This window comes from Cherax quadricarinatus, chromosome 50, assembly GCF_038502225.1.
Source record: "Cherax quadricarinatus isolate ZL_2023a chromosome 50, ASM3850222v1, whole genome shotgun sequence".
Lineage (NCBI taxonomy): Eukaryota > Metazoa > Arthropoda > Malacostraca > Decapoda > Parastacidae > Cherax > Cherax quadricarinatus.
Genome location: NC_091341.1, coordinates 16,594,415 through 16,617,867, shown reverse-complemented (window position 1 = coordinate 16,617,867; position 23,453 = coordinate 16,594,415). Strand labels below are relative to the sequence as shown.

The following is a 23,453-nucleotide window of genomic DNA, read 5'->3' as shown; positions in this document are numbered from 1 at the left end:
TAAGGCTGAAATATCACCTCACATATATATACATACATACACAACCTGTTAAACATATTTCATTGTCTATATAACGAGAAAATAGAGAGAGAGAGAGAGAGAGAGAGAGAGAGAGAGAGAGAGAGAGAGAGAGAGAGAGAGAGAGAGAGAGAGAGAGAGAGAGAGAGAGAGAGAGAGAGAGAGTTTAGGTAGGTGTGTCTGCAAGTATGAAGACATTGAGCGTCACCCAGCCAGTGTTGGTGTGTGAGAGGAGCATCCCTAAGCTTGGACCAGTCGTGCAGCAGGCGTCGCAGCAGCAGCAGGCACAACACGGCGTCCTGGCCAGCTTCGGGCCCACCTCCTACACTCTGGGTCCTGCTGGCTAGCGGCACCACCACCTTGTCGTACTCCTCGAGGTACCTGTACAACCAAGTCCCAGGATCATGTCACCTTAGTCGGGTAAGAGACGGTATAAAATACTCACAATCTGTGAAGTACATGCCCAGTGTTAACGTATTTTTTTAATAAAGAAGCGTTTCGCCATGAATGGCTTTTTTCAGTTCTGAAGAGATTCGTGGCGAAACGTTTCTCCAAAGAAATATTCTAACACTGCTCATGTCTCTTATTTCACATCACCTTCCCACCACGACTGTCACACAATGTCTCAGTCACATAATGTTCCAGTCACGTGTGTCAGACACAATGTTTCAGCCACACAATGTGTCAGACACAGTCTTTCAGTCAAACAATGTGTCAGTCACAGTCACATAATGTGTCAATCACACATTGTGTGACTGACAAACACTCAAGAGGAAGATCTGGGTCAGATGACCAAGAGCTTCACTGAGCGTGTCATTCATTGCTAATAAACAAAAAATAAATACTAGATGTCAACTTAATGTAATTACCTCTTTTCAACTACACATTCGTAGTCACAAGAACAAAGCTGTGATCATGGTGGAAATACTAGGACGTGTTTCCTTAAGATATCTGCTGTCCCTGTTCACCTAGCAGTATAATAGGTACCTGGGTGTTAGCAGACTGGTGTGGGTCGCATCCTGGAAACAAAATTGACCTAATTTGCCCGAAATGCTCTGCAAAACAAGGGACTTTCTTTATAGTAGTATGTCATTACCTGGAGATTACCTGGAGAGAGTTCCGGGGGTCAACGCCCCCGCGGCCCGGTCTGTGACCAGGCCTCCTTAGGTCAGTGTCCCAGGATGCGACCCACACCAGTCGACTAACACCCAGGTACCCATTTTACTGATGGGGAACATAGACAACAGGTGGAAAGAAACACGTCCAATGTTTCTACTCTGGCTGGGAATCGAACCCAGGCCCTCACCGTGTGAAGCGAGAGCGTTAACCACCAGGCCACCAGAGCTAGGACTGTATACCTTGTACATGTACTTTTAGAAATTAAGGTTGTCATTATTATTATTATTATTATTATTATTATTATTATTATTATTATTATTATTATTATTATTATTATTATTATTATTATTATTATTATTACTTATGTATTTGCCACAAGTTCCAAGAATGATGCTTAGTAAAGCTCTGACACCTAGACAACGGTGTAGTAATGTGTCTAATCTAGCATACAAGGTACTTGATTTTATATCTAGAATCTTTACTAACAGGAATATTAATATTAGAAGTCTATACACTGTATATTTACAACCTTCATTATGTATGTGGCAACACGGACGCATTGTCAACTTGTACGTATACTATGTCAACCTACAAACGCCTTATGTCACCTAATATATAGCATGACAACCTACACATGACCTATGTCAATTTATACTTTAGTCTTTTTCTTTACACATGACATAAACATTGATAGTTGTATATATCTCAAGGCATATACACTGATATGTATACATTTCTCTCAAAATATATACAAAGAGTTCGCTTTTAAGGATTAAATCATTCTTGAATTGCAGCCTTGATGATCAAGGTTCAATGAACCTTAAACCTGGCAAACCACCTGACAGAAGAGGCATGACTACTGACCTGGCCACCAAATCGAGGTGTGTCAGGAAATATGGATGCAGTACAGTGTCTTGAAGATGTTTCTCCTGCTGGTGCTGACGCAGATAAGTCCTCAGGTACGTGCTGATGATGGTGTCGAGTGAGTGAATGTTGGAAAACTCCTCCACACTCAGGCCCACCCCCACGCCTTCCACCACGCCCACTAACAATAGATAACACACCCACATCATCAACAGGCGTCCGAGTCCTCTAACCTATAAAAAAAAGAGTCAAGTAATCGTGAATAGACAGCTAAAATGAGAAAAAGAAATCTAAATTCATTTATATTGCTAAGATACCAACAACCATAGCTTAGTAGGGGGAGTTGCAGCTATCAACACAGGTTTGGGGATTAAATCTCCAGCCCGAAAAATAATTCAAAATTCCCATTTCCAGTCTTCTGTTGTTTGTATATCTGTATTTATAGTTACAATTAACTCGAAAATTCAGCCTGATCACCAAATTACTATATTTGATTTTAATAAGTACTACCTAAATTTATGCTACTCTAAGATGCTTCTAAGTATTAGGCTATATTATGTTTTTATAATTTTATCAAGTTATGTGAGGTTCCTATGTTAGTTTTATTGTAAAATAAACAAAAGTGTAAACTATGTTACCATGCAGAATTTCTTCATCAATGCTTAAGAAAAAAAAAATCGATTTTTTATTCGTACCCAAGAAAACACGACGCACTAAACGTTTTCTATAAACCTCAGTTACTTAATGCATTTTTATAACATTTCTCCGGCTGCATCTCCTTTTAGTAACGTCTTTCTTCATTTCTTTCTCAGTAGTATCATGAGTAACAACAAGAGCGGAAGAATCAACAACAGCAAAAAACAACAGAATAATTGCAGCAGCAATACCAAAAACAGCAGCAGCAGCAGCAGTATATACATCAGAAGCAGCTACAAAGGCAACGTCGGTAGCACCAGCAAAAGCAGCAGCAGCAGCAGCAGCAGCAGCAGCAGCAGCAGCAGCAGCAGCAGCAGCAGTAGCAGCAGCAGCAGTAGTATCATCAGCAGCAGTAGTAGTAATAGTAGTAGCAGCAGCAGCAACAGCAACAGCAGTAGTAGTAATAGTAGTAGTAGCAGCAGCAGCAACAGCAGTGTAGTAGTAATAGTAGTAGTAGCAGCAGCAGCAGCAATAGCAACAGCAGTAGTAGTAATAGTAGTAGTAGCAGCAGCAGCAACAGCAGTGTAGTAGTAATAGTAGTAGTAGCAGCAGCAGCAACAGCAGTAGTAGTAATAGTAGTAGCAGCAGCAGCAGCAGTAGTAGTAATAGTAGTATCAGTAGTAGCAGTAATAGCAGCAACAGCAGCAGCAACAGCAGTAGTAGTAATAGTAGTAGTAGCAGCAGTAGTAATAGTAGTAGCAGTAGTAGTAGTAATAGTAGCAACAGTAGCAGCAGCAGCAGTAGTAGTAGTAGTAGTGGTAGTAGTAGCAGCAGCAGCAGCAGCAGCAGCAGCAGTAGTAGTAGCAGCAGTAGTAGTAGTAGTAGTAGTAGTAGTAGCAGCAGTAGCAGCAGCAGCAGTAGTAGTAGTAGTAGTAGTAGTAGTAGTAGTAGTAGCAGTAGTAGTAGCAGCAGCAGCAGTAGCAGCAGCAGTAATAGTAGTAATAGCAGCAGCAGTAGCAGTAGTAGTAGTAGTAGTAGTAGTAGTAGTAGTAATAATAATAGCAGCAGCAGCAGTAGTAGTAATAGTAGTAGTAGTAGTAGTAGTGTTAAAACAGTAACAGAATAGTAGTTTTAATATCAGTTGTAATATAAAAAACAGAAGCAGTAATATCAAGACCATTAGAAGAAATAACAGTAACAAAGTCAAAAGTAGTAACAACAAAAATAACAAACAACAACAGCAACACGAACACCAACAGCGGAAACAATAACATAAAAGCAGTAACAACAACCATAAAAACAACAGCAACAAGAGAAAGATCACCACTAACAACAGCAGCATCAACATTAGCGACAGTAGTAGGAATACAAAACAGCAGTAGCAACACCAACAGAAATAACGACAGCAATAACAGCAGGATCAACGTCCCCCCGTAAACCACAGAAGCAACAGCAATGTTGCACTTACGACGATGTTTCGGTCCGACATGAGCCATTAAGAGGCACGTAAGTTCCCCCGTCTTCTAATAACATGTTTATTTTTCCACTATAATCTACCTCGTCCATAATTACTATCGCATTTACTTTGTCTGTTTCGTAAGGTGAAGTCCAGGATCTTTCCTTAATTCATGGTATAACTTGTAGTGTTGTAGATGTCGGAGCTTCGCTCACACCTCTACAACACTATGGTCATCAGAGATTTGTTAAGTTATACCATGAATTAAGGAAAGATCCTGGACTTCACCTTACTAAACAGACAAAGTAAATGCGATCGTAATTATGGACAAGGTAGATTATAGTGGAAAATTGAACATGTTATTAGACGGGGGAACTTACATGCCTCTTAACCTGTCACACAGCTACAAGAACGAGAGTAGAAAAAAAAACACTAACTTTACTTCGTAAGAATCAATTACATTATTATCTTTATGATTTACGTGTATAATGAATGAATATTACTTGTTCATTGAAGTAATATTATACAAGGAGAGTAAATTGCAACACATCATTATTTACGCCGCCGCCCGTCATTTGGATAACTATCTACACGACATTGAACTCTCCCAGTGTAGTAATTTCGTACCATATGGTGTTACATGTGTCGTGGTTTGTTTACACTGGTCAGCTGTTTACTGAGTGCATTTACATCCTTGCATGCGTGTGACTACCTATTTACAGTTACAGGAGTAGTCTCAGTTTTAGAACTCACCTCTTAACTGGCTGTTACTGCTTTCACTACCTCCAGCCTCGCGGGTCCAATGGTACCCACTCATAGGCTGTGTATGAAAGTCTACCTCCATTCCTATCTTCGTCCAGGTCATTCCACTTCCTGACCATCTTACGGATGAAGAAATATTTCCTAACATCACAATGACTCATCTGTCTTTAAATTCCAACAGAGCCCACGTGTTCCCGTTTTCCTGTCTTCCCTATGAAATATGAGAAAATCTTTCGCATTAATCACGTATCCCATGGACCTTCTCTTCTCTAAAATCTCTCCTAATAGTCTCTTCCGTATAGTTCCTGGTCTCGATTCGAATTTCTGCATTTTTCTAGCTTCTTAACATTGTTTATCAGGTGAGTTCCATGCTGGTGCTGCGTACTCAGAGACCGGCTATGTTTTGTGTGTGAGCGCATGAGCACGTACCTCAAAGTTCATGCCAGTGACACGTGTGTGTTACCAAGTGCTGATGTGTGTGTACTCACCTGTTTGTACTCACCTGTTTGTGGTTGCAGGGGTCGATTCATAGCTCCTGGCCCCGCCTCTTCACTGATTGCTACTAGGTCCTCTCTCTCTCCCTGCCCCATGAGCTTTATCACACCTCGTCTTAAAACTTTGTATGGTTCCTGCCTCCACTATGCCACTTTCTAGGCTATTCCACTTTCTGACAACTCTATGACTGAAGAAATACTTCTTAATATCCCTTTGACTCATAGGAGTCTTCAACTTCCATTTGTGACCCCTTATTTTTGTGTCCCATTTCTGGAACATCCTGTCTTTGTCCACCTTGTCAATTCCTCGCAGTATTTAATATCTCGTTATCATGTCTCCCCTGGCCCTCCTGTCTTCCAATGTCGTCAGGCCGATTTCCCTTAACCTTTCTCAGTAGGACAATCCCCTTAGCTCTGGAGCTAGTCTTGTTGCAAACCTTTGCACTTTCTCTAATTTCTTGATGTGCTTGACCAGGTGTGGATTCCAAACTGGTGCTGCATACTCCAATATGGGCCTGGCGTATATGGTGTACAGAGTCTTGAACGATTCCTTACTGAGGTATCGGAACTGTATTCTAAGGTTTGCCAGACGCCCGTATGCTGCAGCAGTTATTTGGTTGATGTGCGCCTCAGGAGTTGTGCTCGGTATTATAATCACCCCAAGATCTTTTTCCTTGAGTGAGGTCTGCAGTCTTTGGCCACCTAGACTATACTCTGTTTGCGGTCTTCTTCGCTCTTCCCCGATCTTCATGACTTTGCATTTGGCGGGGTTAAATTCAAGGAACCAGTTGCTGGACTAGGCTTGTAGCCTGTTCAGGTCTCTTTGTAGTCCTGCCTGATCTTTGACCGATTTAATTCTCCTCATTAAATTCACATCATCTGCAAACAGGGACACTTCTGAGTCTATCCCTTCCGTTATGTTATTCACATATACTAAAAACAGCACAGGTCCTAGGACTGACCCCTGTGGAACCCCACTCGTCACAGGCGTCCCTTTGTGTGTGTGTGTGTGTGCTCTCACCTATTTGTGGTTGCAGGGGTCGATTCACAGCTCCTGGCCCCGCCTCTTTGCTAGTCGCTGCTAGGTCCATTCTATCCCTGCTCCAAGAATCTTATCGTACCTCTTCTTAAAGCTGTGTGTGGATCCTGCCTCCACTATTTCACATACACACACTGTGTGTGTGTGTGTGTGTGTGTGTGTGTGAGCTACTGATGACGTGTGCGTGTTGGCCAGCAGCCAGCAGCAGTACAGAGTGTTAATAAATTCGTAGGGAAGCGCTAAACCTGTAAGCTGTGCATCACCTGGCGAACGGGAGACAATTAGATTCGACGCAAGAGAGGGGTAGCTCAAATTCCTTAGATGAAGAACCCTTCATGAAGATGAAGATTCCCGCTTGAGGGGAGTAGAGGCCCTGGAGTGGCAGGAACAAGGTGTCACTGCTCCACTATCTTACTCACCCACAGACGCCATCATCAGCTCTCCTGACGGAAATGCCTGGCTGACAACGTGCGGTGGGTGCATCCTGCGTACGTGTACTGATAGAGGGGAACACACGCAGGAGGAAAGAGGAGAGGGCCCATGGGGAAGGGGAACACATGCAGGAGGAAAGAGGAGAAGGCCCCTGGGGAAGGGGAACACACTCAGAAGACAAAAGAGGAATAGGGAAGGAAACACAAGCAGAAGAGAGGAATCCTGAGATGGGAACAGAAGCAGTAGAAGAGAAGAGAAAGGCCCTAAAGAAGAGGAAGAGTGTCAGTAGAAGAGAGAGAGGCCCTGGGAAGGGAAGACATGGTAAAGGAGAGAGCAGGGGACCAACACCGTCCACTACTACTGTGCCTGACCCTCACCACACACACGCCATCACACTGCCTTCACTGTATCTCCCTCATAAAAGCACATACATAGTTTCAAAAGTAAGCATGACAGACCAGGAGACCTGCCTCCACACACACACACACACACACACACACACACACACACACACACACACACACCACTACGCCACACCCACAAACACAATAAAACAAGTTCGACCGTGAACTTCCTAGACCACAGAGGGCGTCCACGCCTGGCTACACACACTCACGTCTTCTTGCTCATTACCACACAGACACACTCTTGTCATCCACACACACACTTACCGTCATCCACACACACTTGCCGTCATCCATACATACTTACCGTCATCCACACACACTTAACCCCATCCACACGTACTATTATCCATACACACCCACCGTCATTCATGCACTTGCAGTCACAAACACTAAACATTACCCACTACCACACACACACTTACCATCCACATATCCACACAAACACACGCACATACACACACACACACACACACACACACTCGATCGAAGACCAGGCAGAACTACAAAGGGATCTGGACAGGCTGCAGACCTGGTCCAGCAATTGGCTCCTGGAGTTCAATCCAACCAAGTGCAAAGTCATGAAGATTGGGGAAGGGCAAAGAAGACCGCAGACGGAGTACAGTCTAGGGGGCCAGAGACTACAAACCTCACTCAAGGAAAAAGATCTTGGGGTGAGTATAACACCAGGCACATCTCCTGAAGCGCACATCAACCAAATAACTGCTGCAGCATATGGGCGCCTAGCAAACCTCAGAACAGCATTCCGACATGTTAATAAGGAATCATTCAGGACCCTGTACACCGTGTACGTTAGGCCCATATTGGAGTATGCGGCACCAGTTTGGAACCCACACCTAGCCAAGCACGTGAAGAAACTAGAGAAAGTGCAAAGGTTTGCAACAAGACTAGTCCCAGAGCTAAGAGGTATGTCCTACGAGGAGAGGTTAAGGGAAATCAACCTGACGACACTGGAGGACAGGAGAGATAGGGGGGACATGATAACGACATACAAAATACTGAGAGGAATTGACAAGGTGGACAAAGACAGGATGTTCCAGAGATTGGACACAGTAACAAGGGGACACAGTTGGAAGCTGAAGACACAGATGAATCACAGGGATGTTAGGAAGTATTTCTTCAGCCACAGAGTAGTCAGTAAGTGGAATAGTTTGGGAAGCGATGTAGTGGAGGCAGGATCCATACATAGCTTTAAGCAGAGGTATGATAAAGCTCACGGCTCAGGGAGAGTGACCTAGTAGCGATTAGTGAAGAGGCGGGGCCAGGAGCTCGGACTCGACCCCGCAACCTCAACTAGGCATCTAGGTGAGTACACACACACACACACACACACACACACACACACACACACACACACACACTTTACGCCATCCACAATATCCGTACACATTGAAAATACCCTTGATCCATGAGTACGAATCTTAATACCGGTTAATCAATATAAAAACCTCTCATCATCTTCACAAAAAACATGATTAGTTCTCTCTCTCACACACACACACACACACACACACACACAGTAGTCAGTAAGTGGAATAGTTTGGGAAGCGATGTAGTGGAGGCAGGATCCATACATAGCTTTAAGCAGAGGTATGATAAAGCTCACGGCTCAGGGAGAGTGACCTAGTAGCGATCAGTGAAGAGGCGGGGCCAGGAGCTCGGACTCGACCCCCGCAACCTCAACTAGGTGAGTACAACTAGGTGAGGTGAGTACAGAGGGAAAATATTTCAGAGAGCAAAAATAAACACGTATTTAGAGATGGGAAATCCTGTCTTACGAACGTACTGGGATTTTATGAAAGTCACATAGATAAAACAAAGGTTGGGTGACTGTATCTTCTTGAACTACAAAAACATTTAACATTGTCTTCCTCCAGACACTAATTCACAAAGTAGAAGAGGCAGACAGTGTTCCTGTGGATCAGAGAGTCCTGGAATATGACAGAGAGAGAGAGAGAGAGAGAGAGAGAGAGAGAGAGAGAGAGAGAGAGAGAGAGTAACAATAAGGAATAAGATCCGAATATGGCAAACGGGTAACAAGAGCATTCCCACGAGGATTGACACTGCACTACTGTCCTTAATGTAAGCAAATGACCTCACAAAAACAATCTGTGATCCCGTGTATATTTGCTCAGAACGTAAGATTAATGCGAGGGTTAAGAGTAAAAATAGACAGAATTAGCCTCCAGGGAAAACTGGACAGTCTAGAGAAGTGGTACAAAAAGTGACTGCTGGAGTTAAAACCGAACAAATGAATGGTCATGTGGGCTCGGGAAGGAGAGGGAAGACCAGAGATGGAGTACAACTTAAGAGTAGAGGCACTACAAATATAAAGAAAAGGCTTCAAGTTTAAAATCACAACAAATATATCGCTGGAGCTACACATCAACCATGTAACTTCAGCGACGCCTTCAAGAACAGCATTCAGAAATCTGTCATTATATTATACACATTGTATGTCAGAACCATCATGATTATTATTATTATAATCAAGGGGGAAGCACTAAACCCGTAGGATTATACAGCGCCTATGGGGGGGTGGAAGGCATTCAGGCTTAATTCAGGGAACTGGAGCACAGATCCAATTCCCTAGATCAAGAGCCCCTCACCAGCGTCAAGGAGCCTTCCTTGAGGGGAGAACCATCATGAAATAAGTACAAAAAGAAAGAGTTAAAATGTTTGCCACCAAGACTAGTCTGACGTATGAGAGAAATGTATTATGAGGCGAGGATGAAGGTACGAAATTTGACGACTTTGGATGATTAAAGGATTACAATAGACATGACTGTGATATGCAAAATACTAAAGAGTAATACTATTCAGTAGCGCCTTTGTTTTGAGGGTGGCGATAGACTGGGCGTGGTGAGTGTGGTGGGCGTGGTGAGTGTGGTGGGCGTGTAGTGATTCCTCTGGAGGTGTTGAGTGTAGCGAGTGTTCTGGGCGTGGTGAATGTTCTGGGCGTGGTGAGTGTTCTGGGCGTGGTGAGTGTTCTGGGCGTGGTGAGTGTTCTGAGTGTGGTGAGCGCAGTGTGGCACAGGAGCCACAAACCCACACCTCCTAGGTAAACACCATGATAGTCGGCGGTGGTAGAGGCGAGGCAGTGTCTGGGTTCCCACACAACCCTCACAGTATACCACACACCTCGCTCTAAGACTCACTCCACAACCCTCACAGTATACCACACACCTCGCTCTAAGACTCACTCCACAACCCTCACAGTATACCACACACCTCGCTCTAAGACTCACTCCACAACCCTCACAGTATACCACACACCTCGCTCTAAGACTCACTCCACAACCCTCACAGTATTCCACACACCTCGCTCTAAGACTCACTCCACAACCCTCACAGTATTCCACACATCTCGCTCTAAGACTCACTCCACAACCCTCACAGTATTCCACACATCTCGCTCTAAGACTCACTCCACAACCCTCACAGTATACCACACACCTCGCTCTAAGACTCACTCCACAACCCTCACAGTATACCACACACCTCGCTCTAAGACTCACTCCACAACCCTCACAGTATACCACACATCTCGCTCTAAGACTCACTCCACAACCCTCACAGTATTCCACACATCTCGCTCTAAGATTCACTCCACAACCTCTCTAAGAATAAATTCAGGTACCCGCAGGTACCCACAGGTACCCGCTGCATGCTGTAACAACACACTGCATTTTTTTCTAGTAGAGTAAGTCACAATACCATGACTGGAACTATTTATTATTACGCAATAAATCTGAGTGGAAACTTCAGATTACTTCTCAAGTTTCTCTCTAAATCATGGGATAGTTATGAATCTTTCCTTCTGCTTTGACTAAAGAAGATGGGAGGGAAGTATGGGAAGGTAACCACCCATCACGGAATATCACTTGTTGCTGTTAACAAATAACCCACACTGTGATTTTGTAAATGGTCCAAGCCGGACCGAAACGTCGTCGTAAGCTCCTCTCTTCTATAAGCGGGTTATTTGTTTATCATTCCAGTCACGGTATTGTGCCTTTTTTTTTTTTTTTTGCTATTGCTGCTATTCACTTGTCAGATCATCAATAGCTAAAATCAGCATCAGGAAACACGTTCTCTAAGAAAATACCATCATGTCTTTCCAGTCTTCCGTCTGCTACACACTGAACAGATCACAAACTGAAATATATAGAAACTGATAGAGGAAAACAAGAAATAGCAGCAACAAAGCAAGGATCAGAGGTGATTCAGAGGGTGTGAGCATTGCTTCCTAACATAGTGTAAACAACAGTGACTCATTGTCGTGCCCTTCGTTACTGTACCGCATAAAAGTACATTTATATTCATCCTACGTGTTTGTCTTAATACACGAGTGGAGATGTTAGTGATGGTGTGTGTACTCACCTATTTGTGGTTGCAGGGGGTCGATTCATTTCTCCTCTGTGTGTGCGTGTGTGTGTGTACTCACCTAATTGTAGTTGCAGGGGTCGAGACTCAGCTCCTGGCCCCGCCTCTTCACTGAACGCTACTAGGTCCTCTCTCTCCCTGCTCCATGAGCTTTATCATACCTCGTCTTAAAACTATGTATGGTACCTGCCTCCACTACATCGCTCGCCAGACTGTTTCACTTCCTGACCACTCTATGACTGAAGAACTGCTTCCTAACATCCCTGTGACTCATCTGAGTGTGTGTGTGTGTGTACTCACCTATTTGTGGTTGTGTGTATGTGTGTGTGTGTGTGTGTGTGTGTGTGTGTGTGTGTGTGTGTGTGTGTACTCACCTAATTGTAGTCACCTAATTGTGGTTGCAGAGGCCGATTCATAGCTCCTGGCCACGCCTCTTCAATGGTCGCTACAAGCTTCACTCTCTTCCTGCTCCATGAGCTTTATCATATCTCTTCTTTAAGCTATGTATGGTACATGCCTCCGCTACCTCACTTTCCAGACTATTCCATTTCCTAACAACTCTCTGACTGAAGGAGAATTTCCAAACATCCCTCCGACTCATCTGAGTTTCAGCTTCCAGTTGTGACCCCTTGTTGCTGTGTCCCATCTTTGAAACATTCTCTCCCTATCCACCTTGTCAATTTCTCTCGGTATTTTATGTTATTATTATATCCCCCCACCCCTATCCCTCTTGACCTCCGGTGTTGTCAGGTTGAATTCACTTAACGTCTCCCCGTAGGACATTCCCCCTTAGCTCCGGGACTAGTCTTGTTGCAAACCTTTGTACTTTCCCTAATTTCTTGACGTACGTGTGTGTGTGTACTCACCTATTTGTGGTTACAGGGGTCGATACTCAGCTCCTGGCCCCGCCAGGTGTGTGTATGTACATTATAAGCCTCTACATAATTTTCACAGTAATATTCATACAGATATAAACATTCCCCGGTTATTAACAGTATAGTATATAGTTGTAATTGCAGTTCCTACGCCAGAAATTCACAGATGCTTATGAGTCTCCCAGGGAAGGTGAGAGAGGTGGGTGACCTTGACCTCACCAGATTCCCCTGAACAATGACCCCACCACTGACCTCCGCACCCCAAGGTCACTAACAATGGTTCAGTGGAGCAGAGCAAGGTTTGTCGGCTATGTTGGCAGACATTTGTTGCTGTGTCAGCCGCTGAGTGTGTCAGCCACTCTGAATGTGTCAGCCGCTCAGTGTCAGCCGCTCTGAGTGTGTCAGCCGCTGAGTGTGTCAGCTGCTCTGAGTGTGTCAGCCGCTCTGAGTGTGTCAGCCGCTCTGAGTGTGTCAGCCGTTCTGAGTGTGTCAGCCGCTCTGAGTGTCAGCCGCTCTGAGTGTGTCAGCCGCTCTGAGTGTGTCAGCCGCTGAGTGTGTCAGCTGCTCTGAGTGTGTCAGCAGCTCTGAGTGTGTCAGCCGCTAGTGTGTCAGCTGCTCTGAGTGTGTCAGCTGCTCTGAGTGTGTCAGCCTCTCTGAGTGTGTCAGCCGCTATGAGTGTGTCAGCCGCTCTGAGTGTGTCAACCGCTCTGAGTGTGTCAGCTGCTCTGAGTGTGTCAGCCGCTCTGAGTGTGTCAGCTGCTCTGAGTGTGTCAGCTGCTCTGAGTGTGTCAGCCGCTCTGAGTGTGTCAGCCGCTCTGAGTGTGTCAGCAGCTCTGAGTGTGTCAGCCGCTCTGAGTGTGTCAGCCGCTCTGAGTGTGTCAGCCGCTCTGAGTGTGTCAGCTGCTCTGAGTGTGTCAGCCGCTCTGAGTATTTCATCTGCTCTGAGTGTGTCAGCTGCTCTGAGTGTGTCAGCAGCTCTGAGCGTGTCAGCTGCTCTGAGTGTGTCAGCTGCTCTGAGTGTGTCAGCTGCTCTGAGTGTGTCAGCTGCTCTGAGTGTGTCAGCCGCTCTGAGTGTGTCAGCCACTCTGAGTGTGTCAGCTGCTCTGAGTGTGTCAGCCGCTCTGAGTGTGTCAGCTGCTCTGAGTGTGTCAGCCGCTCTGAGTGTGTCAGCCGCTCTGAGTGTGTCAGCTGCTCTGAGTGTGTCAGCTTCTCTGAGTGTGTCAGCCGCTCTGTGTCAGCTGCTCTGAGTGTGTCAGCTGCTCTGAGTGTTTCAGCCGCTCTGAGTGTGTCAGCCGCTCTGAGTATTTCAGCTGCTCTGAGTGTGTCAGTTGCTCTGAGTGTGTCAGCCGCTCTGAGTGTGTCAGCTGCTCTGAGTGTGTCAGCTGCTCTGAGTGTGTCAGCCGCTCTGAGTGTGTCAGCCGCTCTGAGAGTGTCAGCTGCTCTGAGTGTGTCAGCCGCTCTGAGTGTGTCAACCGCTCTGAGTGTGTCAGCTGCTCTGAGTGTGTCAGCCGCTCTGAGTGTGTCAGCTGCTCTGAGTGTGTCAGCTGCTCTGAGTGTGTCAGCCGCTCTGAGTGTGTCAGCCGCTCTGAGTGTGTCAGCCGCTCTGAGTGTGTCAGCAGCTCTGAGTGTGTCAGCCGCTCTGAGTGTGTCAGCCGCTCTGAGTGTGTCAACCGCTCTGAGTGTGTCAGCTGCTCTGAGTGTGTCAGCCGCTCTGAGTATTTCATCTGCTCTGAGTGTGTCAGCTGCTCTGAGTGTGTCAGCTGCTCTGAGTGTGTCAGCTGCTCTGAGTGTGTCAGCTGCTCTGAGTGTGTCAGCCGCTCTGAGTGTGTCAGCCACTCTGAGTGTGTCAGCTGCTCTGAGTGTGTCAGCCGCTCTGAGTGTGTCAGCCGCTCTGAGTGTGTCAGCTGCTCTGAGTGTGTCAGCCGCTCTGAGTGTGTCAGCCGCTCTGAGTGTCTCAGCTGCTCTGAGTGTGTCAGCTGCTCTGTGTCAGCTGCTCTGAGTGTGTCAGCCGCTCTGTGTCAGCTGCTCTGAGTGTGTCAGCTGCTCTGAGTGTTTCAGCCGCTCTGAGTGTGTCAGCCGCTCTGAGTATTTCAGCTGCTCTGAGTGTGTCAGCTGCTCTGAGTGTGTCAGCCGCTCTGAGTGTGTCAGCTGCTCTGAGTGTGTCAGCTGCTCTGAGTGTGTCAGCCGCTCTGAGTGTGTCAGCCGCTCTGAGAGTGTCAGCTGCTCTGAGTGTGTCAGCCGCTCTGAGTGTGTCAGCCGCTCTGAGTGTCAGCCGCTCTGAGTGTGTCAGCTGCTCTGAGTGTGTCAGTTGCTCTGAGTGTGTCAGCCGCTCTGAGTGTGTCAGCCGCTCTGAGTGTGTCGGCTGCTCTGAGCGTGTCAGCCGCTCTGAGTGTGTCAGCTGCTCTGAGTGTGTCAGCTGCTCTGAGTGTGTCAGCTGCTCTGAGTGTGTCAGCTGCTCTGAGTGTGTCAGCCGCTCTGAGTGTGTCAGCTGCTCTGAGTGTGTCAGCCGCTCTGAGTGTGTCAGCTGCTCTGAGTATGTCAGCTGCTCTGAGTGTGTCAGCTGCTCTGAGTGTGTCAGCCGCTCTGTGTCAGCTGCTCTGAGTGTGTCAGCCGCTCTGAGTGTGTCAGCCGCTCTGAGTGTGTCAACCGCTCTAAGTGTGTCAGCTGCTCTGAGTGTGTCAGCCGCTCTGAGTGTGTCAGCCGCTCTGAGTGTGTCAGCCGCTTTGAGTGTGTCAGCCGCTCTGAGTGTGTCAGCTGCTCTGAGTGTGTCAGCTGCTCTGAGTGTGTCAGCTGCTCTGAGTGTGTCAGCCGCTCTGAGTGTGTCAGCCGCTCTGAGTGTGTCAGCCGCTCTGAGTGTGTCAGCCGCTCTGAGTGTGTCAGCCGCTCTGAGTGTGTCAGCCGCTCTGAGTGTGTCAGCCGCTCTGAGTGTGTCAGCCGCTTTGAGTGTGTGAGCCGCTCTTAGTGTGTGAGCCGCTCTGAGTGTGTCAGCCGCTCTGAGTGTGTCAGCCACTCTGAGTGTGTCAGCTGCTCTGAGTGTGTCAGCCGCTCTGAGTGTGTCAGCCGCTCTGAGTGTGTCAACCGCTCTGAGTGTGTCAGCTGCTCTGAGTGTGTCAGCCGCTCTGAGTGTGTCAGCCGTTCTGAGTGTGTCAGCCGCTCTGAGTGTCAGCCGCTCTGAGTGTGTCAGCCGCTCTGAGTGTGTCAGCCGCTGAGTGTGTCAGCTGCTCTGAGTGTGTCAGCCGCTCTGAGTGTGTCAGCCGCTCTGAGTGTGTCAGCCGTTCTGAGTGTGTCAGCCGCTCTGAGTGTCAGCCGCTCTGAGTGTGTCAGCCGCTCTGAGTGTGTCAGCCGCTGAGTGTGTCAGCTGCTCTGAGTGTGTCAGCAGCTCTGAGTGTGTCAGCCGCTAGTGTGTCAGCTGCTCTGAGTGTGTCAGCTGCTCTGAGTGTGTCAGCCTCTCTGAGTGTGTCAGCCGCTATGAGTGTGTCAGCCGCTCTGAGTGTGTCAACCGCTCTGAGTGTGTCAGCTGCTCTGAGTGTGTCAGCCGCTCTGAGTGTGTCAGCTGCTCTGAGTGTGTCAGCTGCTCTGAGTGTGTCAGCCGCTCTGAGTGTGTCAGCCGCTCTGAGTGTGTCAGCAGCTCTGAGTGTGTCAGCCGCTCTGAGTGTGTCAGCCGCTCTGAGTGTGTCAGCCGCTCTGAGTGTGTCAGCTGCTCTGAGTGTGTCAGCCGCTCTGAGTATTTCATCTGCTCTGAGTGTGTCAGCTGCTCTGAGTGTGTCAGCAGCTCTGAGCGTGTCAGCTGCTCTGAGTGTGTCAGCTGCTCTGAGTGTGTCAGCTGCTCTGAGTGTGTCAGCTGCTCTGAGTGTGTCAGCCGCTCTGAGTGTGTCAGCCACTCTGAGTGTGTCAGCTGCTCTGAGTGTGTCAGCCGCTCTGAGTGTGTCAGCTGCTCTGAGTGTGTCAGCCGCTCTGAGTGTGTCAGCCGCTCTGAGTGTGTCAGCTGCTCTGAGTGTGTCAGCTTCTCTGAGTGTGTCAGCCGCTCTGTGTCAGCTGCTCTGAGTGTGTCAGCTGCTCTGAGTGTTTCAGCCGCTCTGAGTGTGTCAGCCGCTCTGAGTATTTCAGCTGCTCTGAGTGTGTCAGTTGCTCTGAGTGTGTCAGCCGCTCTGAGTGTGTCAGCTGCTCTGAGTGTGTCAGCTGCTCTGAGTGTGTCAGCCGCTCTGAGTGTGTCAGCCGCTCTGAGAGTGTCAGCTGCTCTGAGTGTGTCAGCCGCTCTGAGTGTGTCAACCGCTCTGAGTGTGTCAGCTGCTCTGAGTGTGTCAGCCGCTCTGAGTGTGTCAGCTGCTCTGAGTGTGTCAGCTGCTCTGAGTGTGTCAGCCGCTCTGAGTGTGTCAGCCGCTCTGAGTGTGTCAGCCGCTCTGAGTGTGTCAGCAGCTCTGAGTGTGTCAGCCGCTCTGAGTGTGTCAGCCGCTCTGAGTGTGTCAACCGCTCTGAGTGTGTCAGCTGCTCTGAGTGTGTCAGCCGCTCTGAGTATTTCATCTGCTCTGAGTGTGTCAGCTGCTCTGAGTGTGTCAGCAGCTCTGAGCGTGTCAGCTGCTCTGAGTGTGTCAGCTGCTCTGAGTGTGTCAGCTGCTCTGAGTGTGTCAGCTGCTCTGAGTGTGTCAGCCGCTCTGAGTGTGTCAGCCACTCTGAGTGTGTCAGCTGCTCTGAGTGTGTCAGCCGCTCTGAGTGTGTCAGCCGCTCTGAGTGTGTCAGCTGCTCTGAGTGTGTCAGCCGCTCTGAGTGTGTCAGCCGCTCTGAGTGTGTCAGCTGCTCTGAGTGTGTCAGCTGCTCTGTGTCAGCTGCTCTGAGTGTGTCAGCCGCTCTGTGTCAGCTGCTCTGAGTGTGTCAGCTGCTCTGAGTGTTTCAGCCGCTCTGAGTGTGTCAGCCGCTCTGAGTATTTCAGCTGCTCTGAGTGTGTCAGCTGCTCTGAGTGTGTCAGCCGCTCTGAGTGTGTCAGCTGCTCTGAGTGTGTCAGCTGCTCTGAGTGTGTCAGCCGCTCTGAGTGTGTCAGCCGCTCTGAGAGTGTCAGCTGCTCTGAGTGTGTCAGCCGCTCTGAGTGTGTCAGCCGCTCTGAGTGTCAGCCGCTCTGAGTGTGTCAGCTGCTCTGAGTGTGTCAGTTGCTCTGAGTGTGTCAGCCGCTCTGAGTGTGTCAGCCGCTCTGAGTGTGTCGGCTGCTCTGAGCGTGTCAGCCGCTCTGAGTGTGTCAGCTGCTCTGAGTGTGTCAGCTGCTCTGAGTGTGTCAGCTGCTCTGAGTGTGTCAGCTGCTCTGAGTGTGTCAGCCGCTCTGAGTGTGTCAGCTGCTCTGAGTGTGTCAGCCGCTCTGAGTGTGTCAGCTGCTCTGAGTATGTCAGCTGCTCTGAGTGTGTCAGCTGCTCTGAGTGTGTCAGCCGCTCTGTGTCAGCTGCTCTGAGTGTGTCAGCCGCTCTGAGTGTGTCAGCCGCTCTGAGTGTGTCAACCGCTCTGAGTGTGTCAGCTGCTCTGAGTGTGTCAGCCGCTCTGAGTGTGTCAGCCGCTCTGAGTGTGTCAGCCGCTTTGAGTGTGTCAGCCGCTCTGAGTGTGTCAGCTGCTCTGAGTGTGTCAGCTGCTCTGAGTGTGTCAGCTGCTCTGAGTGTGTCAGCCGCTCTGAGTGTGTCAGCCGCTCTGAGTGTGTCAGCCGCTCTGAGTGTGTCAGCCGCTCTGAGTGTGTCAGCCGCTCTGAGTGTGTCAGCCGCTCTGAGTGTGTCAGCCGCTCTGAGTGTGTCAGCCGCTTTGAGTGTGTGAGCCGCTCTTAGTGTGTGAGCCGCTCTGAGTGTGTCAGCCGCTCTGAGTGTGTCAGCCACTCTGAGTGTGTCAGCTGCTCTGAGTGTGTCAGCCGCTCTGAGTGTGTCAGCCGCTCTGAGTGTGTCAACCGCTCTGAGTGTGTCAGCTGCTCTGAGTGTGTCAGCCGCTCTGAGTATTTCATCTGCTCTGAGTGTGTCAGCTGCTCTGAGTGTGTCAGCAGCTCTGAGCGTGTCAGCTGCTCTGAGTGTGTCAGCTGCTCTGAGTGTGTCAGCTGCTCTGAGTGTGTCAGCTGCTCTGAGTGTGTCAGCCGCTCTGAGTGTGTCAGCCACTCTGAGTGTGTCAGCTGCTCTGAGTGTGTCAGCCGCTCTGAGTGTGTCAGCCGCTCTGAGTGTGTCAGCTGCTCTGAGTGTGTCAGCCGCTCTGAGTGTGTCAGCCGCTCTGAGTGTGTCAGCTGCTCTGAGTGTGTCAGCTGCTCTGTGTCAGCTGCTCTGAGTGTGTCAGCCGCTCTGTGTCAGCTGCTCTGAGTGTGTCAGCTGCTCTGAGTGTTTCAGCCGCTCTGAGTGTGTCAGCCGCTCTGAGTATTTCAGCTGCTCTGAGTGTGTCAGCTGCTCTGAGTGTGTCAGCCGCTCTGAGTGTGTCAGCTGCTCTGAGTGTGTCAGCTGCTCTGAGTGTGTCAGCCGCTCTGAGTGTGTCAGCCGCTCTGAGAGTGTCAGCTGCTCTGAGTGTGTCAGCCGCTCTGAGTGTGTCAGCCGCTCTGAGTGTCAGCCGCTCTGAGTGTGTCAGCTGCTCTGAGTGTGTCAGTTGCTCTGAGTGTGTCAGCCGCTCTGAGTGTGTCAGCCGCTCTGAGTGTGTCGGCTGCTCTGAGCGTGTCAGCTGCTCTGAGTGTGTCAGCTGCTCTGTGTCAGCTGCTCTGAGTGTGTCAGCCGCTCTGTGTCAGCTGCTCTGAGTGTGTCAGCCGCTCTGAGTGTGTCAGCTGCTCTGAGTGTGTCAGCTGCTCTGAGTGTGTCAGCCGCTCTGAGTGTGTCAGCTACTCTGAGTGTGTCAGCCGCTCTGAGTATTTCATCTGCTCTGAGTGTGTCAGCTGCTCTGAGTGTGTCAGCAGCTCTGAGTATGTCAGCTGCTCTGAGTGTGTCAGCTGCTCTGAGTATGTCAGCCGCTCTGAGTGTGTCAGCCGCTCTGAGTGTGTCAACCGCTCTGAGTGTGTCAGCTGCTCTGAGTGTGTCAGCCGCTCTGAGTGTGTCAGCCGCTCTGAGTGTGTCAGCCGCTTTGAGTGTGTCAGCCGCTCTGAGTGTGTCAGCTGCTCTGAGTGTGTCAGCTGCTCTGAGTGTGTCAGCTGCTCTGAGTGTGTCAGCCGCTCTGAGTGTGTCAGCTGCTCTGAGTGTGTCAGCTGCTCTGAGTGTGTCAGCCGCTCTGAGTGTGTCAGCCGCTCTGAGAGTGTCAGCTGCTCTGAGTGTGTCAGCCGCTCTGAGTGTGTCAGCCGCTCTGAGTGTGTCAGCCGCTCTGAGTGTCAGCCGCTCTGAGTGTGTCAGCCGCTCTGAGTGTGTCAGCTGCTCTGAGTGTATCAGCTGCTCTGAGTGTGTCAGCCGCTCTGAGTGTGTCAGCTGCTCTGAGTGTGTCAGCTGCTCTGAGTGTGTCAGCCGCTCTGAGTGTGTCAGCCGCTCTGAGAGTGTCAGCTGCTCTGAGTGTGTCAGCCGCTCTGAGTGTGTCAGCCGCTCTGAGTGTGTCAGCCGCTCTGAGTGTGTCAGCCGCTCTGAGTGTGTCAGCCGCTCTGAGTGTGTCAGCTGCTCTGAGTATGTCAGCTGCTCTGAGTGTGTCAGCCGCTCTGAGTGTGTCAGCCGCTTTGAGTGTGTCAGCCGCTCTGAGTGTGTGAGCCGCTCTGAGTGTGTCAGCCACTCTGAGTGTGTCAGCTGCTCTGAGTGTACCTTCCTATTTGTGGTTGCAAGAATCGATTCATAGCTCCTGGCCCCGCCTCTTTGCTGGTTGCTACTAGGTGTTAGCCGCTCTGATGCTTTGATCCCATTGAAGGTTCCTGATCCAAGGAACGAGAGCCAAGCTCCTTTCCCCCTCGATCAAACTTAATACCTCCCATTTCCCAGACGCTATTTGACCCATATGGGTTTAGCACTTATCCGTGAAAGCAATAACCATAAAAATAATCTCGGGATGGTTGTGGGAGTGAGTGGGCGAGTGTGACAGTGAGTGAGTGTGAAAGTGAGTGGGTGAGTGTGAGAGCGAGTTATCTGGAGTCGTTTCCTGAGGTCACCATCCCAGCCACCCGGTCCCATACCAGGCCTCCTGGTTACTGGCCTGCGCGACCAAACTGTTGGTGCCAGCCACCCGCAGTCCAACGTACGCACCACAACCCGGCTGATAAGGAACTGACTGGTCAGTAACATGACTGGCTTGGGCCAGTAGGACTGATGCATTGCTTCTTCCTTCTTAAGTGGATGTGACTTGGACCTAACTTGCTTAAGCCAGTAGGTACCTTGGACCTACCCGGCATGGGCCAGTAGGCTTGCTACAGTGCATCTTCGTTCTTATGTTCTTATGAACCTGTCGGGTTTCCTGTTGAGTGACAGGGAATGGGTGAGTAGGAATAAATGGGCGCGAGGAAGTGTCAGCAATAATCAGTCCTTACCTGTAGCTGCGTGGCTGACACACTGTGGATGACACTGCTCACCCACCTGTAGCAGTGTGGATGACATTGTGAGGCAGGTGCTGCTCACCCACCTGTAGCAGTGTGGATGACATTGTGAGGCAGGTGCTGCTCACCCACCTGCAGCAGTGTGGATGACACTGTGTGGCAGGTGCTGCTCACCCACCTGCAGCAGTGTGGATGACACTGTGTGGCAGGTGCTGCTTACCTACCTGCAGCAGTGTGGATGACACTGTGTGGCAGGTGCTGCTCACCCACCTGTAGCAGTGTGGATGACACTGTGTGGCAGGTGCTGCTCACCCACCTGCAGCAGTGTGGATGACACTGTGTGGCAGGTGCTGCTTACCTACCTGCAGCAGTGTGGATGACACTGTGTGGCAGGTGCTGCTTACCTACCTGCAGCAGTGTGGATGACACTGTGTGGCAGGTGCTGCTCACCCACCTGCAGCAGTGTGGATGACACTGTGTGGCAGGTGCTGCTCACCCACCTGTAGCAGTGTGGATGACACTGTGTGGCAGGTGCTGCTCACCCACCTGCAGCAGTGTGGATGACACTGTGTGGCAGGTGCTGCTCACCCACCTGTAGCAGTGTGGATGACACTGTGTGGCAGGTGCTGCTCACCCACCTGCAGCAGTGTGGATGACACTGTGTGGCAGGTGCTGCTTACCTACCTGCAGCAGTGTGGATGACACTGTGTGGCAGGTGCTGCTTACCTACCTGCAGCAGTGTGGATGACACTGTGTGGCAGGTGCTGCTCACCCACCTGCAGCAGTGTGGATGACACTGTGTGGCAGGTGCTGCTTACCTACCTGCAGCAGTGTGGATGACACTGTGTGGCAGGTGCTGCTCACCCACCTGCAGCAGTGTGGATGACACTGTGTGGCAGGTGCTGCTCACCCACCTGTAGCAGTGTGGATGACACTGTGTGGCAGGTGCTGCTCACCCACCTGCAGCAGTGTGGATGACACTGTGTGGCAGGTGCTGCTTACCTACCTGCAGCAGTGTGGATGACACTGTGTGGCAGGTGCTGCTCACCCACCTGCAGCAGTGTGGATGACACTGTGACGGGAGCTTCCCCACTCACTAATATTTATACAGTTTTCCTGCCGCGTTGACTGTGCTAGTTTAGGGAAGGAGCGGCAGATGGAGAGGTACCAGCTGACAACGTTGCTCTGCAGACATCACTTAATAAAAGTCATAAGTCACGGTCCCATGGCTGAAACAATTCAAAGCTAACCCACAAATTAAAAAAAAAGAAATCTGGACGATGTTTCGGTCCAATTTAGACCATTATAAAGTTTTCTCACAAATTGTTAATGGTTCATGGCAGAGCGAAACATTGTTCAGTTCTACTTTTAGTTATAAATACTTAACTTAGTTACCTCTCAGTGACAAATAATATAATTACTAATGTTGTGCAAACAGTTGGTTTTTTTTCTGTTTTAATTTCACGTAATCAAGCAAGGCGCCATTAGTACACTAAGAGAAAACACAACAAGTGTCCGGGGCCCAAGACTGTTTAACAGCTTCCCACCAAGCATAAGGTAAATTACCAATAGACCCCTGGTTGTCTTCCAGAGGGAGCTGGACAGATACCTAAAGTCAGTACTCGATCAACCGGGCTGTGGTTCGTACGTTGGACTATGTGCGACCAGCAATAACAACCTGGTTGATCAGACCCTGATCCACCGGGAGGCCTGGTCAAGGACTCGGCTGCGGGGGCGTTGACCCCCGGAACACCCTCCAGGTAGACTCCAGGAACACGTGATTCTGCGCAAGTCGAGACTTGCACAGATCCTTGAGGAACTCCGATCGTCACAGTTGTCTACGCACATACTTTCTTCTGAACCAACACTTTGTATTATATGTCCTAGAGTTTGCTCACGTGTCTTTGTAAACCAGTTTTTTCGCTAAATATTACCAAGGTTTATACCATAAAATAACTTCTCTCCAGATGTTCATCTCTTCAATATATTCATCATTACTTTTGTATTTATGTCAAGATTACCAAGCTATAGTTTAACACTGTTTTTTTTCTGTTTGTCCCCTCGCATGAATACTGTGGCCGAATTAACTGTTTGCCATTGTTCTGCCAGTCGTCGTTTCCACTGACGTGTAGGTTTTTGCTAGCATTTCACACATTACCTCCGTTCCTCCCAGAACCCGTGGTGACACACTGTCAGGTCCCATTGTCACTGATACATGATCGTCTTGTATTGTCCCTGATTCCAGAGAGCACATTGAATCATCACTTGCCTTGGGTACAAAACATCACCCGTTCCGTGGTTTGTTTATAATCGGGTTATTACGATTTCGTGAGTCATCTATGGGATTTCTAGTAACATCTTTGTGATCTCTTCTTGTTTTAGTCTTATATTTTATGTTTTACTGTCGTCTTCCTTCTGGTGTGACTGTAACAGTTTCCGTTCTTGATTCAGGTTTTGCATCTGTGTCTTCTTCCCATTGCTTATCTTCCTTCTGAAGTGCTCCTTTCTATGTTTACTTCCAC

The 23,453-nt window shown here is 49.1% G+C and overlaps 1 long non-coding RNA gene across 2 annotated transcripts; it reads right to left on the bottom strand.

Moving 5' to 3' along the window:
• Positions 1-204: 204 nt before the first annotated feature.
• Positions 205-22,198, bottom strand: LOC128695464 (uncharacterized). 2 transcript variants are annotated; one of them, XR_008407998.2, is made up of 3 exons: positions 21,938-22,198; positions 2,002-2,234; positions 205-399 (listed from the first exon to the last, which is right to left on the bottom strand). It is a non-coding gene; the product is annotated as an uncharacterized lncRNA (long non-coding RNA). The 2 variants fall into 2 exon arrangements; XR_008407999.2 differs by lacking the exon at positions 21,938-22,198 and adding an exon at positions 21,064-21,161.
• Positions 22,199-23,453: the final 1,255 nt, after the last annotated feature.